This window comes from Protopterus annectens, chromosome 13.part0 (assembly GCF_019279795.1).
Source record: "Protopterus annectens isolate FY-2018-M chromosome 13.part0, PAN1.0, whole genome shotgun sequence".
Taxonomy (NCBI): Eukaryota; Metazoa; Chordata; order Ceratodontiformes; family Protopteridae; genus Protopterus; species Protopterus annectens.
In genome coordinates this window covers 406018252-406031857 of record NC_056747.1, presented here as the reverse complement: position 1 = coordinate 406031857, position 13606 = coordinate 406018252, and the positions used below count along the sequence as shown (strand labels likewise).

The following is a 13606-nucleotide window of genomic DNA, read 5'->3' as shown; positions in this document are numbered from 1 at the left end:
CAGTGCAAATTTCTCCCCTCCCTCCCCCCCCCCCCAAAAGGAGAAATATCTATCTCACCAGAGTCTAGCCTCCCAAACATCTCAGATGCCCAGGTGAGAGCTGCTCTCTCTAAAGCAAAAAACACAGCATCAATGGGACCGGACGGTGTCCCCGGATGTGTGCTACACGAACTCAATGAGGAACTAAATCCACACATAAGGCTGCTGTTTAATCTTAGCCTTACTACAGGATACGTACCCAAAGAATGGCGTCGGCAACTGTGGTCCCACTCCACAAAGGCGGTGCTTCTACGGACCCTGGAAATTACCGCCCCATAAGCTTGACGAGCCTTGTCTGCAAAGCTATGGAGAGGATCATAATGGAACTCATAAATAAAGACATTGGGGACCTACAGACGCTGGATCCTACCCAATTTGGCTTTGTCAAGGGCAGATCCTGCCTCTTGAACTTGGTCGACTTTTTCGAAACAGTCACTAAGGCCATTGATGAGGGTAAGGCAGTTCACACAGCCTACCTTGACCTAGCAAAAGCGTTAGACACAATACCCCACTCGGGCATCATAGAAAAGCTCACCAGCTTAGATGTAAACCCATATGTCACAAGATGGGTTGCAAACTGGCTCAAGGACAGAACACACAGGGTTAGAGTTGCTGGTGCCATGTCAGACTCTAAGCCGGTCACGAGCGGTGTCCCACAGGGCTCAGTCCTGGGCCCCTCTTGTTCGGCATTTATTTTTCTCAAGTGTAGGCAAACATAGCGGGATTGTGGTTGACAAAATTTGCAGATGACTGCAAACTGGGCACCATAATTGACACTCCATCAGACACAGACATCCTCCAGAAAGGTCTCATAGAAATGGATAACTGGTGCCAGAGCCATGGCCTTAAGCTAAATGCCAAAAATGTATAGTCATACCCTTTGGGAAAAATAAGGTAACCCCTAATTACCACATAGGTGGTAATCCATTAAACACGGAAGAAGTTATCAGGGACCTGGGGACCCAAGTTGACAGTAACCTCTCTTTTGACACTCACATTGCCAAAGTGGTTAGGAAGACCTTCTACATTGCCCACCTGATCATGAAGGGATTCACATCCAGATCAGGAGAGGTCATTGTACCCCTGTACTCTTCACTTATCAGACCAATGATTGAGTACAACGCCCCATTCGAATGTACCTTACCCGACACCTGCAGCAGTTGGAAAGACCCCAAAAGTTCCTCACCAAAAGGATAAAGGGGCTCAAACATGTGTCATACGATGCCCGACTGAAGAAACTCCAGCTCTATTCAGTCGCATACCGTCTGCTCAGAGGTGATCTGTGCCTGACATACAAGGCCATGTCCAACCCGGAATTAATGGACATGCTCCACCTCAAAAATCCAAATCCACCAGAGCCACGAGAGCAAGAGACTTAAACCTCAACACGGATATAAATAGGACATGCTGGAGGGACAGATTCATCACCCAGAGACTCCCTACACTATGGAACAGAATCCCAGTCCATGTGAGGCAGAGCACCTCACTGACTCTGTTCAAGAGAAATCTTGACGAGTGGATGGGAGATCGTAGGTTTACCCCGGGAATCATCTCTGTATCACTGCTGGACAGAGGCACAGCAAATTAATGGGTATAGTATTCTCATCCTAAGGGGTGGTGAAAGCCACACACACTCTGGCTAGGCTTATAAATGCCCTAGGGCAGATAGCCTAGTATGAACCTATGAACCTATAAAAATTGTTTTGTCATTTCAGTGAGAGGTTGAGAGTATTCTGTTCAAGGAGAGTATTTGTAGAGTATCATACAGTGAGCGCAAAGTCTTAACCTGGTGATGAGCATGTGCAGGACCAGGATTGATTAAGATGCTGTTTAAGCAGTGGTTTAAAACCACTGAGCTTGTCGGAGAGTTTTATTTGTGTGGGGATACTTTTCCAGAGTTTAGCAATGTATTGGGAATGGAGCAAGTCTCCTGCAACATTATTTGATTTATTTGTAAGGAGTAAGAATTTGTTACTGGAACGAACATCCGTTGCTGGAGAGTAGGGCAGTAATAACTTTTGTAGTGCAGGGAATTTTCTGGATGATGAATGAGTTTGCGTGTGAATATGTTAGACAGTTGTGCAGTTCAAGCTAGTTTAATTGGTTTACGCTATGACAATGGTGGGTTCTATAAGGGAGACTGGTGGCAAATTTAGCTATTTTCTTATCAAAGGAGGCAAGTTTCTTGAGTATTGTTTGTTTGTTAGGATAGCAGCAGCATATAAGAGAGATACATTAGCATGCGTGTTGAGTATTGTTTAAGTTTGTTAGGATAGCAGCAGCGTATAAGAGAGATGGCAGTAAGATATGGTGGCTAGAGTTTTCATGCAGTATCTGTAAGGAATCCATTGATCTTATAAAGGCAGCATAGTTTCTGTTGTGTAGATTTAATGCTGTGCAGTATATGCTGGTCATATTTGAGATTGTTTTTTTATCATAATGCCTAGACGTTTACTGTGAGTTACAGTTTCAATAACAGTATTATTTGCTGACTATATGGTAAAAATATTGCATTTGATTTTGGCAACTTTTGGGGGTGAAAAGCATTAGCTTAGTTTTCTTGCAGTTGAGTAGGAGGTTTGATTTTTTTGAACCAGGCTCCTACAGAGGAGAAATATATTTGAGTAATGTTTTGGAGATTATTTATTGGTGAGGCTGTACATATTATTTATTTCCAGTTTGATAACCGGTGAAGTCCACTGGGCCTGAAAGCCCGTTTTCAGTGGAGGCCCGGGGAGAAAAGCTCCATAATAATAATATATTACACACATAACACTCTGTGTTCTAACGGCATAACACCTTTAACAATTTCCAAAAACATAGCACATTTAGCAGTTTACATAAGAAATTAATATTTTTATACAATTGTATTGTTAGCATAGAAGAGAGAGAAAAAAAGAAATTATACATAGATCTTGAATGCAAGAGAAGTAAAACAGAGGAGAAGTGAAGGAGATGCAAAGAATTTCAAGGAGAAGAGATGCCAGGAGGAAGATAAAGAACAGTTAGACTAAGATTCATTTTATGTTTGAGTCTAAAAGTACAGCTTATGAAAAAGGTAAAAGATACATTTGTGAGACTAGGCATGCATGTAGGCAGTGGGGAGGAGACGATTTAAAAGGAATAAATATAGAGTTTTATATTAATGTCGAGTCATCTGCATACTGAATTAAACTAGCATGGTGAGTGGAGGTGTGGAGGTTATTAATGTTGTGTCTTTCGTCTTTTCCCGGTTAGGGGTCGCCACAGCGGAACTTCGGTCCGCTAATGATTGGCAGTAGATTTTTACGTGCCGAGTTGCCAGCCCTGACGCACAGCCTTCAAAGAAGGTACGCCCATTCACGCATGTCTCCACACAGAAGACGCTTTAGCTGAGAATCAAACAACGCTACTGCAGCACCATCACCACCACAGTGTGGCAGTTATTAATAAATATATTAAATAGGAGAGGTCCCAGGATTGAGCCCTGAAGGACATGTATAGTAAATGGTTAAAAGGATGAGTAGGTTTGTTGTCATTTAATGGCTCGTTGCCTTCCTGATAGCTAAGTGACCATGACAAGGAGTATTGTGAAAGTGCTATTGAGGGGAGTTGAATGAGCAATTGTTAGTGCAAGACAGTATCAAATGCCTTTTGACAAGTCTAGGAACATGGTGGACACAAGCAGACCATCGTTTCTATGTCGGTGTATTCCATTGTTAAAGTGTAGTAGAGCAGTACTGGTGCTGTGCTGGGGCCTAAAGCCATGTTGTGTTTCTGAGAGCAGGTTATTTGAGGTTAGGTATTGCATCAGCTGCATATGGATACATTTCTCAAATATTTTGGATCGGGAGGAGGGAATCGCTATTGGTCTGTCGTTATTAAACTCTGCAGAAGTGCTGCCTTTGTGCAGTGATATAATGTAGGATTTTTTCCACAGTGATGGGATGTATATTTCTGCTATGGGCCTATGAATTAGTATGGACACAGGGAATTTTAAGAATTCTGTGGCCATTTTTAGGTAGTCTGATAGTAGCTGGTCTTCAGCTTAGTTTTTAGTTTTAGGAGCAGTAACCAAGTAGTACGCTAAAATACAAAGAAAAAGAAGTGCGGAAAACCGCAACCAGTCCAGAGTCAGTAGATGTTGCAACAAGTCGTGCACAAAAATGCTGTCAGGATACCACTTGCTCTTCAATTTAAAAAGTACCAATGCACCAGCAAAGTAAAATAAACTACTTTTATTCCACAAAGAATTGCCACAAGCGCTTTCGCCCGGTATTACCGGGCTTTATCAAGCGTGACTTTTACAACTGAAGTTAGAGCTTTTAAACTAATAGTTGAAACATTTCATTGGTGGACCAATTAAACAATTAGTTAAATTGTATTTAGCAAAAACAATGATGTCATTATGTTTGTGCTTCTACAAAAAAGAAGATATGTCATAAAAATAATAATACATCCTATGCCCTGTTGTTAAATTCATAAATTCATTTACTACATACATTTAAAAACGCAACCTATGTTTTTGTTAGTGTTTAAAATGTGAAGTAAAAAACCTCATTGAATAGTTTTCAATGAACAATACTGCCCTACAAATCTCGCAAATGTCTTGAATGAAATTATTATAAAGTGCAAACTGCATGAACTCTGAATGTGTAAATTTGATGCAAAACTGTTTTTTTAAAAACATAATAAACTTGCAAGAAACACTCCAGTTAAACTAACAGATAAATAAATCCTGTTACAAATAAATCTTATTTCACTGAAAAGTAGCAAGTGTAAAATGAAACAAACATGAATGAAATAAAAAGTTACTCCTAGATTATAACTGGTAACTTTTCATCTTGAGAACGCTAGTCAGACTTAAACTTTCGTTTAAACCAGGATGTTTAGTTGCGTTCAATTTTAATTGCCAAATAAGTTCCTTAGTGCAAAGTGCAGTCTCCCAGTCACCCCCCTAGGATCCTAGTTTTAGGAGCAACTTCATTATGAGCTGTGGGCAATTTTGGTTGGACAGGGGTAGACTGAGAGGGGAGATGTATCAGAGTCTGAGAGATTATATTGATTGTATAAAGTAGGAATTAAACTGTGTGGACAGTCCATCGTATTGTTTGTTTTGGAGAGGGAATGGTGCTCTGGCCAGGGTGGAGTAGTTTATTTAGTGATGACCAAAAAAGTTTTGAGTTGTTTTGATGTTTGTCATGTAGGTTGGTATAGTATGTTTTCTTGTCCTGTTTGACATGGAGTTTTGCAAGGTTTCTAAGATGCCTAAATTGCTGGAAGGCATTTTGAATTCTATTTTTATACCAATTTTTCTAGGCTTTAAAGAGTTTTTTTTTTGTTTCTTTTGCTAGCCATGGTGCAGGGTTGGACTTTACTCTTTTGTTACGTACTGGTGCTAGATTATTTAAGGTGTGTAAGAATGTTATTAAAGTGTTCTACAGCAGTATCTAGTGGCATTGTTTTAAGTAGATTCCCAGTTATATTCTTTTCATATTTCATTGAAATTATATTTGCTAAAATTGGTTGTATTTCATATTTGATTATAGATAATGTTTATCTAGGTTATGGTGTAATGGAATGTGTCGGTATGTGGTCACTTGTGCTATCTGAGAGGCAGTCTACTTTTGTCAGTTTGTCTGATCTGTTTGCAAGGATCCAGTTTAATGTTGAGCATCTCCCCAAGGTTCTGTTGATTCTAGTGGGTATGGTTATTAATTGTGTGAAGCTGTTCAAGTTTATGGATTCAGAGGGGGTAGTGGAATTTATGAGTTACCAGTCTACAAGTATTATAGTTTAATGATTAACTTGTTAGATATCCAATACAGGATGCTTTCAGAGTATCAATGTTCTTCTCTGGTAGTATACAAATTGCTGTTAAACATATAGTTTTCCTATTGTTGATTTTTAGGAGTGTTACTAGAAGTTCAGCCTTATTAGGGAGTAAGGTGCTGGTTGGGGATGTTTTTAAACCCGGTGTAGCTACTGTTGCCTACCCTTTATGATAATTTGACCACATATTTCCCCCCATTTCTTGGCTGCTGACAATAAGCTCATAAGTATCATTTTACAAAGTCTCTCCCCTTAATGGTCTTTCAGCTTGGTGAGTAGTTTGATTACTTAATAATATTGAGTGCACTGATTTTAGTATCAAATTAGTGATTTTTTTTTTTTTGTTCACTATAATTAGTCTACTGGTTCTTATTGGTGGCAGATGAATGTTTCCAGACTAGTTGTTTTGAATTGAAATGTAAATACACAGTAGCAAGTCCACCCAAGCATCATTCTAAAACTGAACACCAAGCAGTTGTAGTTATCCCTGCTCCCAAAGTCATTCCTTTCGGTACCATGGACCAGAACTTCTCCACAACTTCTCTAGCCAGCCTGAGTATCTTGAGACAGTGTAAGAATTGTCTCATGCTGTTCGATGATCATTTATTACTCAAACAGCATAACACAGTATGTGAGAGATGTACATATATAATACCCTTGGAAGCAAAAATCCTACACACAGTAAATCCAGATGCCAAAATCGTCAGCAGTATACCACACCTCACCTCACATCACATCTCTCCAAAGCCACCACAATACTCATAATCCAGCCTACGCAGAGGTTCTAAAGGTGAACTTTGCCGAGATCTCCAAAACACAACACAGGTTCAAAGCACACCCAGCATGTTAAGCCTACTTCCTCACATAGCACAAGTTGTCCCAAAGTCACAGATGCTGAGCCCATAAGGCAGGCACCAACCCAACCAAGCATTCTTGTTATAGGCGACTCCATTATGAGACAAAGAGATGTGCCTCTTACCAGGCTGAGCACAGAAAGATTGACAGTTAGTTGCCTATCTGGTGCCAGGATCATGGATCCATCACATCATGCATGCACTCAAGTCCTTGAACAACAAGTACCAGTATGACTCTGTCATTGTTCATGTCGGTGCCAATGACATGAGGTGCATCTTCCTGGATTATTTGATGAGACATGATGAAGGTTTCAGACTATATGTCCAGGGTAGGTATGGGCCTAGCATTGAGCAGCATTCTATCTTCTGCAAGTATGATGCTGCGATATGAGCAAAACATAATTGACTTCAATAATTGGCTTAGTTTTTGGAGTCATTCAAAGGGGGTTCAATATTCGTCCGTCTGGGATGGATATGATTGACAGATCATGCTGTTTCACCAAGGATGTCCTGCATCTGTCCCCTCTAGAGTTTTGTTTGCAAAGACACTGTTCACCCCCATAGGGACTTCTTTAGGCAGTGCCAATCTGATAAACCTACCAGCATAAAACCAAAACACCAGGTAGTGAACTGGAAGCTGGAACATGATCCAGTAAATAAATTAAAATTATAACATGAGGGTACATGGAAAACATAAATAAACAAATAAATAGTTTACTTGGTGTGCTTGTTTTTTAGTTTTACACAAACATCATTCTAAAAGTTATCTTAAAGCAGTTATAGTTACCCCTGCCCCCAGAATCTTTCCTTTTGGTACCATGGCCCAGTATTTCTAATTAACTCCAAGTGGTTATAGTCACCACTGCCCCCAGAATGACCATTTTTAACTTATCTGAGAAACCTTTCAACAAAACAAGCAAAGGAAAATACGAAGGTGTTGCTGATCAATGCTAGGAGACAGAACAAGAAACTACACTCGCTACAAGCTCTTCTCACCCTGGAAAACAATGAAGGCTGTGTAGTGACTGAGACATGGTTTAAAATAACAGAGAGCACTCTAGCTGAGTGGGCTTATAATGCTTTCCACGTGTTTAGATCAGCTACTGCACAAGAGGGGAAAAAAGGTGGAGGTGTACCAATCTACATCCCGAAGAGACCCACATCAAAGCAACATAATGCACTAGAGCTTCTTCATGTCCAAATAACCATCAGAAAGGTTCTGTACCATATATTAGGTAGCTCTAGAACTCCAACTATGACAGAAGAAAGCCACAAAACTTATATACAGGAATTAGAATCACTCCGTATTAAACCCAATATCATGTTCATAAGTGATCGAAACTATCCAACTATAGACTGGGAAACTTACACCAACACTACTGCACAAACACATAAATTATTGGAATCAGTACAAATGCCCTGGAACCATTAGTCAAAGTACCCACTAGGGGGATCTTCCCCTTAATACTAGGGGAGCATCTTGCACAATCCCTTCCATATCTTCACCACTTGTTAGGTCTGACCATAAAGCAGTCTCCTTAAAATAAAACTGAAACCAGAGGCTAATTCCACCCAAGAGTACATTTAGAAATGTGTTTAAGACAAACTATGTACTCCTAAGTGATACACTGGTAAGCTTTAAATCCCCTCCAAACCCACTTAAATGCACTGAATACTTAGAAATATAAACATGTAAACAGTTGTATAGATGCAGCTGTACCCCACAGGAATAAGTGCAGGGCAAACCCTTGAAACAAGCCCACATGGTATAGCAATAATATAAACAAGCTTTATAATAAAAGAAAAAAAATTCTAACCAAAATAAGAAGAGTAATTCCTAGACTATTACATCCCTTGTCACTGAAATAAACAAAAAACTCAGGAACTTAATAAAATCCACCAAAACCACATTTGAGGCTAAAATAGCTACCCAAACCAAAGGCAATCACAAGGCATTTTTTAGCTATGTTTGTAATCTCAAAAGCACAATATAGCAATGAGCTGAGCTGATTGTGAATGATGTTACCTACACTGAGGCTGAAAATATAGCGAACCTACTGGCCAATAATTTTAACTCTAACTTCGCCCCTATCTCCTCCCCATCTGTCCCTCAAGATATACCTGAAACCATCTCACCTCCAGCTATCAGAAGTCCTAAAATTGCTTTCAAAAGCTAAAAGTACGGCATTGGCAGGTCCTGACAATATCCCTGGATGCATCTTAAATAACATAAAACACAATTTAACCTCAGCCCTAACAACTCTGTTTAGTTTCAGCCTCAATGCAGGTTTTGTACCAAGTGAATGGAGAACAGCTATAATCATTCCTCTGCATCTGGGAGGTTCTGTACCTCAAACACAGGCAATTACAGAACCGTAAGTCTGACCAGCCTCATATGCAAAGCCATGGAAAGACTGATCGCGGAATTAATCAATCAGGACATAAGGGACCTCCAAACAATGCACCTGTCTCATTTTGGATACATCAATGGCAAGTCGTGCTTACATAATCTGATGGATTTTTTTGAAAAGGTCACCAAAGCAATAGATGAAGGCAAAACAGAATGCACCACATACCTTGACCTGGCTAAAGCTTTTGACTCAATTCCCCACTCAGGCACAGTAAAAAAGCTAAATAAATGGAGAATAAACCCCCTATGTTACCTGCTAGATTGCCAACTGGCTTACATATAGGACACAGATGATCAAATAGGGGAAGTAACCTCCGCAAAGGGACCAGTCACCAGTGGAGTCCCCCAGGGTTCTGTGCTGAGACCTCTCCCGTTTGACATCTATTTTTCTAAAGTGAAAGCCAATACTAAAGGGCTCTGGATGACTAAGTTTGCAGATGACTGCAAGCAAGGAGCAGTTATTGAATCCCCGAATGACTTGGCCATCCTGCAGGAAGGCTTGTCTCAAATAAATAACTGATGTCAAAATCATGGTCTGAAACTAAATGCCAAAAAATGCATTAGTGTATCCTTTCGGAAGTCATCTATACCAGGGAACTACCACATTGACAATACTCCCCTAAGAGCTGACCCAGTTCGGGATTTGCAAGCTTATGCGGACAGTGACATAACTTTTAAGCAACATGTGTCCATCGTTGTATGAAAGTCCTTCTGTACTGCACAGCTTATAAGCAAAAAAAGATTGTGTCTAGAGCTAGGGATATCCTTGTCCCCCTTTACTCAACTTTCATTAGGCTAATCATTGACTGTAATGCCCCCTTTGGCATGTATCTGTCCAGATACATGCAACAACAGGAAAGCCTGCAGAGATACCTTACTAAAAGGATAAAAGGTCTAAACAACATATCCTACATGGACTGACTTAAAGCCTTGTCACTATACTTGGTATCCTACAGACTGCTAAGAGGTTACCTGTGGACATGCAAGGCATCCTCTGACTCATTACCGATGGATTTATTGCACATCAGCAAATCAAATGTTATCAGAAATACTTGGTATGGGGATCAAAACCTCTTCTGCAACATCAACAGAATGGTTTGGTGGGGCAGTTATATTTCACAGAGAAAACTGCTTCTAAGGAGCAGACTCCCCATCCACATAAAGTAAACTTCACCCCTGTCTATTTCAAGTACAACTTAGATCTATGGATGGGAAATAGAAAATGTACCTGAGGACTGCTCCCTGTACTACTAATGGACAGAGGCAATGCTTTATCCCATGAATGGGTCCCCTCAAATTATCTATAGTATGATCCCAGTTATTCTTACTAGGGGTAATATATAATTATCGACCATGGAATGTATAAGGCCAGTCTATAACCAAATGGGATAGGTTATTTTAAGCACAAAGACAAACTGACTAGGCTTAAAATGGCTCACAAGGGCTGTTAGCCTAGTACTTACCTATGAAATTAGGATAGCCCAAACAGTGGCAGACTTTGTGCCACTAAAATAAGTTAGATGCCCTTTAGTCAAAATCAACTCATGGTGACTCTGTGGGTAGGCCTCCATGGTGTTCTCATGGCATATTATGGAAGCAGATTGCCAGGTCTTTCTTGGACGTAGATACTGCTGCTGCCCAGTTGTGTCCCAACCAGGTACTGAACCCAGGTCTACCAGTTGGTAATCCTGTGCCTTAGCCTCCATGTGACTGGTCTAGAGTAAGTCTGGCATTCTTAGATACCATTTTCAAAACTTAATGGCCATCAGCCTGCTTTTTTAAATTTTTGGCACAATGTTAAAAATCACAGAAATGCTGCTATGTATATTTCTTACAGTTTGGTGTTAAGCAGTTCTTGTGCACATGTCATGAGAAGATTTCAGAAACACTGAATGTATAATGGTACAACAGTACAGATGGATATATTACGAGTATTATTTCTGGGCTGTTAATGGAAAAGAGAGTAAATGTCACATGTAGCTGTGTGCTTCACTTCATTAAAGTGATTTAGTACTGTCTGTAACTTCTATTTTTAAGCAAAAATGTTACCATTTTCCAAATACAAGTGTTTGAAAATCATGACTTAAATGGTAAAGTTTCCTCTGAAGTCTGCAACTCTGTTTCTGTTATCAACTTAGAGCACAAACTATGACTGACTGTGAATAATAAAATGAACTGCGCACACTGATACTTGATTAAAGGAAAAGAATATTGACTCAGGTAAAGCGGACTAGGGATTGCTGACAAGACTGCAGCAGTGTATGCAAAGAAAAGGGGCACACTTTTAATCCATGTTTAAAAAAGGGGCACACTTTTAATCCATGTTTAAAAAAGGGGCACACTTTTAATCCATGTTTAAAAAAGGGGCACACTTTTAATCCATGTTTAAAAAAGGGGCACACTTTTAATCCATGTTTAAAAAGGGGCACACTTTTAATCCATGTTTAAAAAGGGGCACACTTTTAATCCATGTTTAAAAAGGGGGCACACTTTTAATCCATGTTTAAAAAGGAAGCACACTTTTAATCCATGTTTAAAAAAGGGGCACACTTTTAATCCATGTTTAAAAAAGGGGCACACTTTTAATCCATTTAAAAAAGGGGCACACTTTTAATCCATGTTTAAAAAAGGGGCACACTTTTAATCCATGTTTAAAAAAGGGGCACACTTTTAATCCATGTTTAAAAAAGGGGCACACTTTTAATCCATGTTTAAAAAAGGGGCACACTTTTAATCCATGTTTAAAAAAGGGGCACACTTTTAATCTATGTTTAATGCTGCTGCAATTATTAATGGAAGAAGACATATATTAAAATAAATGAAAGTTTTAGATATGTAATAAGAAAAAGCATTTGTGATGTTGCTGATATGTCCGAGAGCTACGTAAAAAGGATTCCATGTGCATTTGAACTTTTTAACATTTCTTTTTAGATTCAGTGAAGGTTCACCCAGCACTGCAATCAATCGCATGGCTTAGTATAATGAAGCTATTAATGTTAATGTGTTATTCTTGTATAGCAACCTGTATTGAAATGTACACCAAATGGGAGAACTCATGGTACCAGACTATAAAACCAATTAGATATTAGAATTCACTACACAGTAAATCCAGAATATATAGTGAGCCTTGTAGCCTAAATTGTTCTCTCAGTATTGCTCAGGGCACTTTGGTCATGCGTTTGCAACTCTAAAATTCTCATTATGCATCATAACTCTCAAATGTGAAATATCAGATATTCTACAATTGTTTATTGACAGAGCTAGTTTAAAACTGAGCAGTGTGTGCATGCATGTGCTCAGGTTTCCAAAAGATTCTTTCCTCAACTGCCCCCCCCCCCCTAAGAGCAGCTGCCACAATTATTGCTCTTGGGCTCTCCATCCAAAACAGCTACAGGTAGTTATAGGCAAGTATTTATTGGTAGTGGCTAGGTCATTTATCTACTTAGAGATTCTGCATTCCTGCCATTCCTAACAGTTGGCAAGTACCACAGTCCTCATCATTAATCCTAAAATGATGGAGCTAAAGAAAGGTGATCTGCATCTGTTTCAAAGAGTTACTTTCTATCATAGCTTTTGAGAGTTTAGTATACAAGCTGGTAGTAAGTCTAATAGTTACTGTCACTTACAGGCAAAGCTTACAAGTTTAATTCAGGCAGTAGCTTACATGGTAGAACGAAAATTGTTGCACTCACTTAGATGTGTTATGATGAGGGTATGGGGTGGGAAGTTATGAAGTTATATCCCAAGCATGTAGTGGAGATTTTTTGCATAAAATTGTTTGAAGCTGAATGAGAACAAGGTCAGTGGCATTACAAAATGTCTGTAGGTTTCTTTTCTGTTTGTAATGTGATTGGGGCATACTTGTGAAAGAAGATGCTTTTTCAAGAAATATGGTTTAGTATTCAGTAGGCACTGGGTTTGCTATGTCATGCCATGAAAACAGGAATCTTGAGATACTTTTCAATCATATGTGAATAAGGCTAATGAGAAACATTGTATTTATGTCCATAGACTGAAACAAGCCAATGACCTGCATATTTCTTAATTAAGTAATGTGGCCTAGAGTTACTCCAGAGTCGCGCTGCTGCCTGTGGTCATACTGAGATTCTGCAACATACATTGGCCTTTAGTTCAGTTGGATGGGTAGTCTTTCTTTTTTTACTTTCAGGCCAGACCAGACAATCTAAACATAATGACCACCATTCTTGGGATATAATTTACCGCTGATTGCAAAACCTATATGCTCAGAATTTAAGGAGTTTAATTAAAGTAAAGTTGAACAACCCACAGTGGTACAGTGGTAGCATTGTTACCTCACAGCAAGAGGTTCTCTTATTCGATTCTCTGCTGGAGTGCCTTCTGTGTGGAGTCTGCATGTCCTCCCCATGATTCGAGTGGCCTCCGAAAAACATCTGTGAATGGGCGTGCCTTCACTGAAGGTTGGGCATCGGGCTGGCAACTCGGCATCATAAAAATCGATTGCCAATAATTA

At 39.5% G+C, this 13606-nt stretch overlaps 1 protein-coding gene across 1 annotated transcript in view; it reads left to right on the top strand.

The window, feature by feature from the left end:
* LOC122787370 (3 beta-hydroxysteroid dehydrogenase type 7-like) overlaps window positions 1-13606 on the top strand; it is a 241988-nt gene that overhangs the window by 48438 nt on the left and 179944 nt on the right. The window lies entirely within an intron of this gene.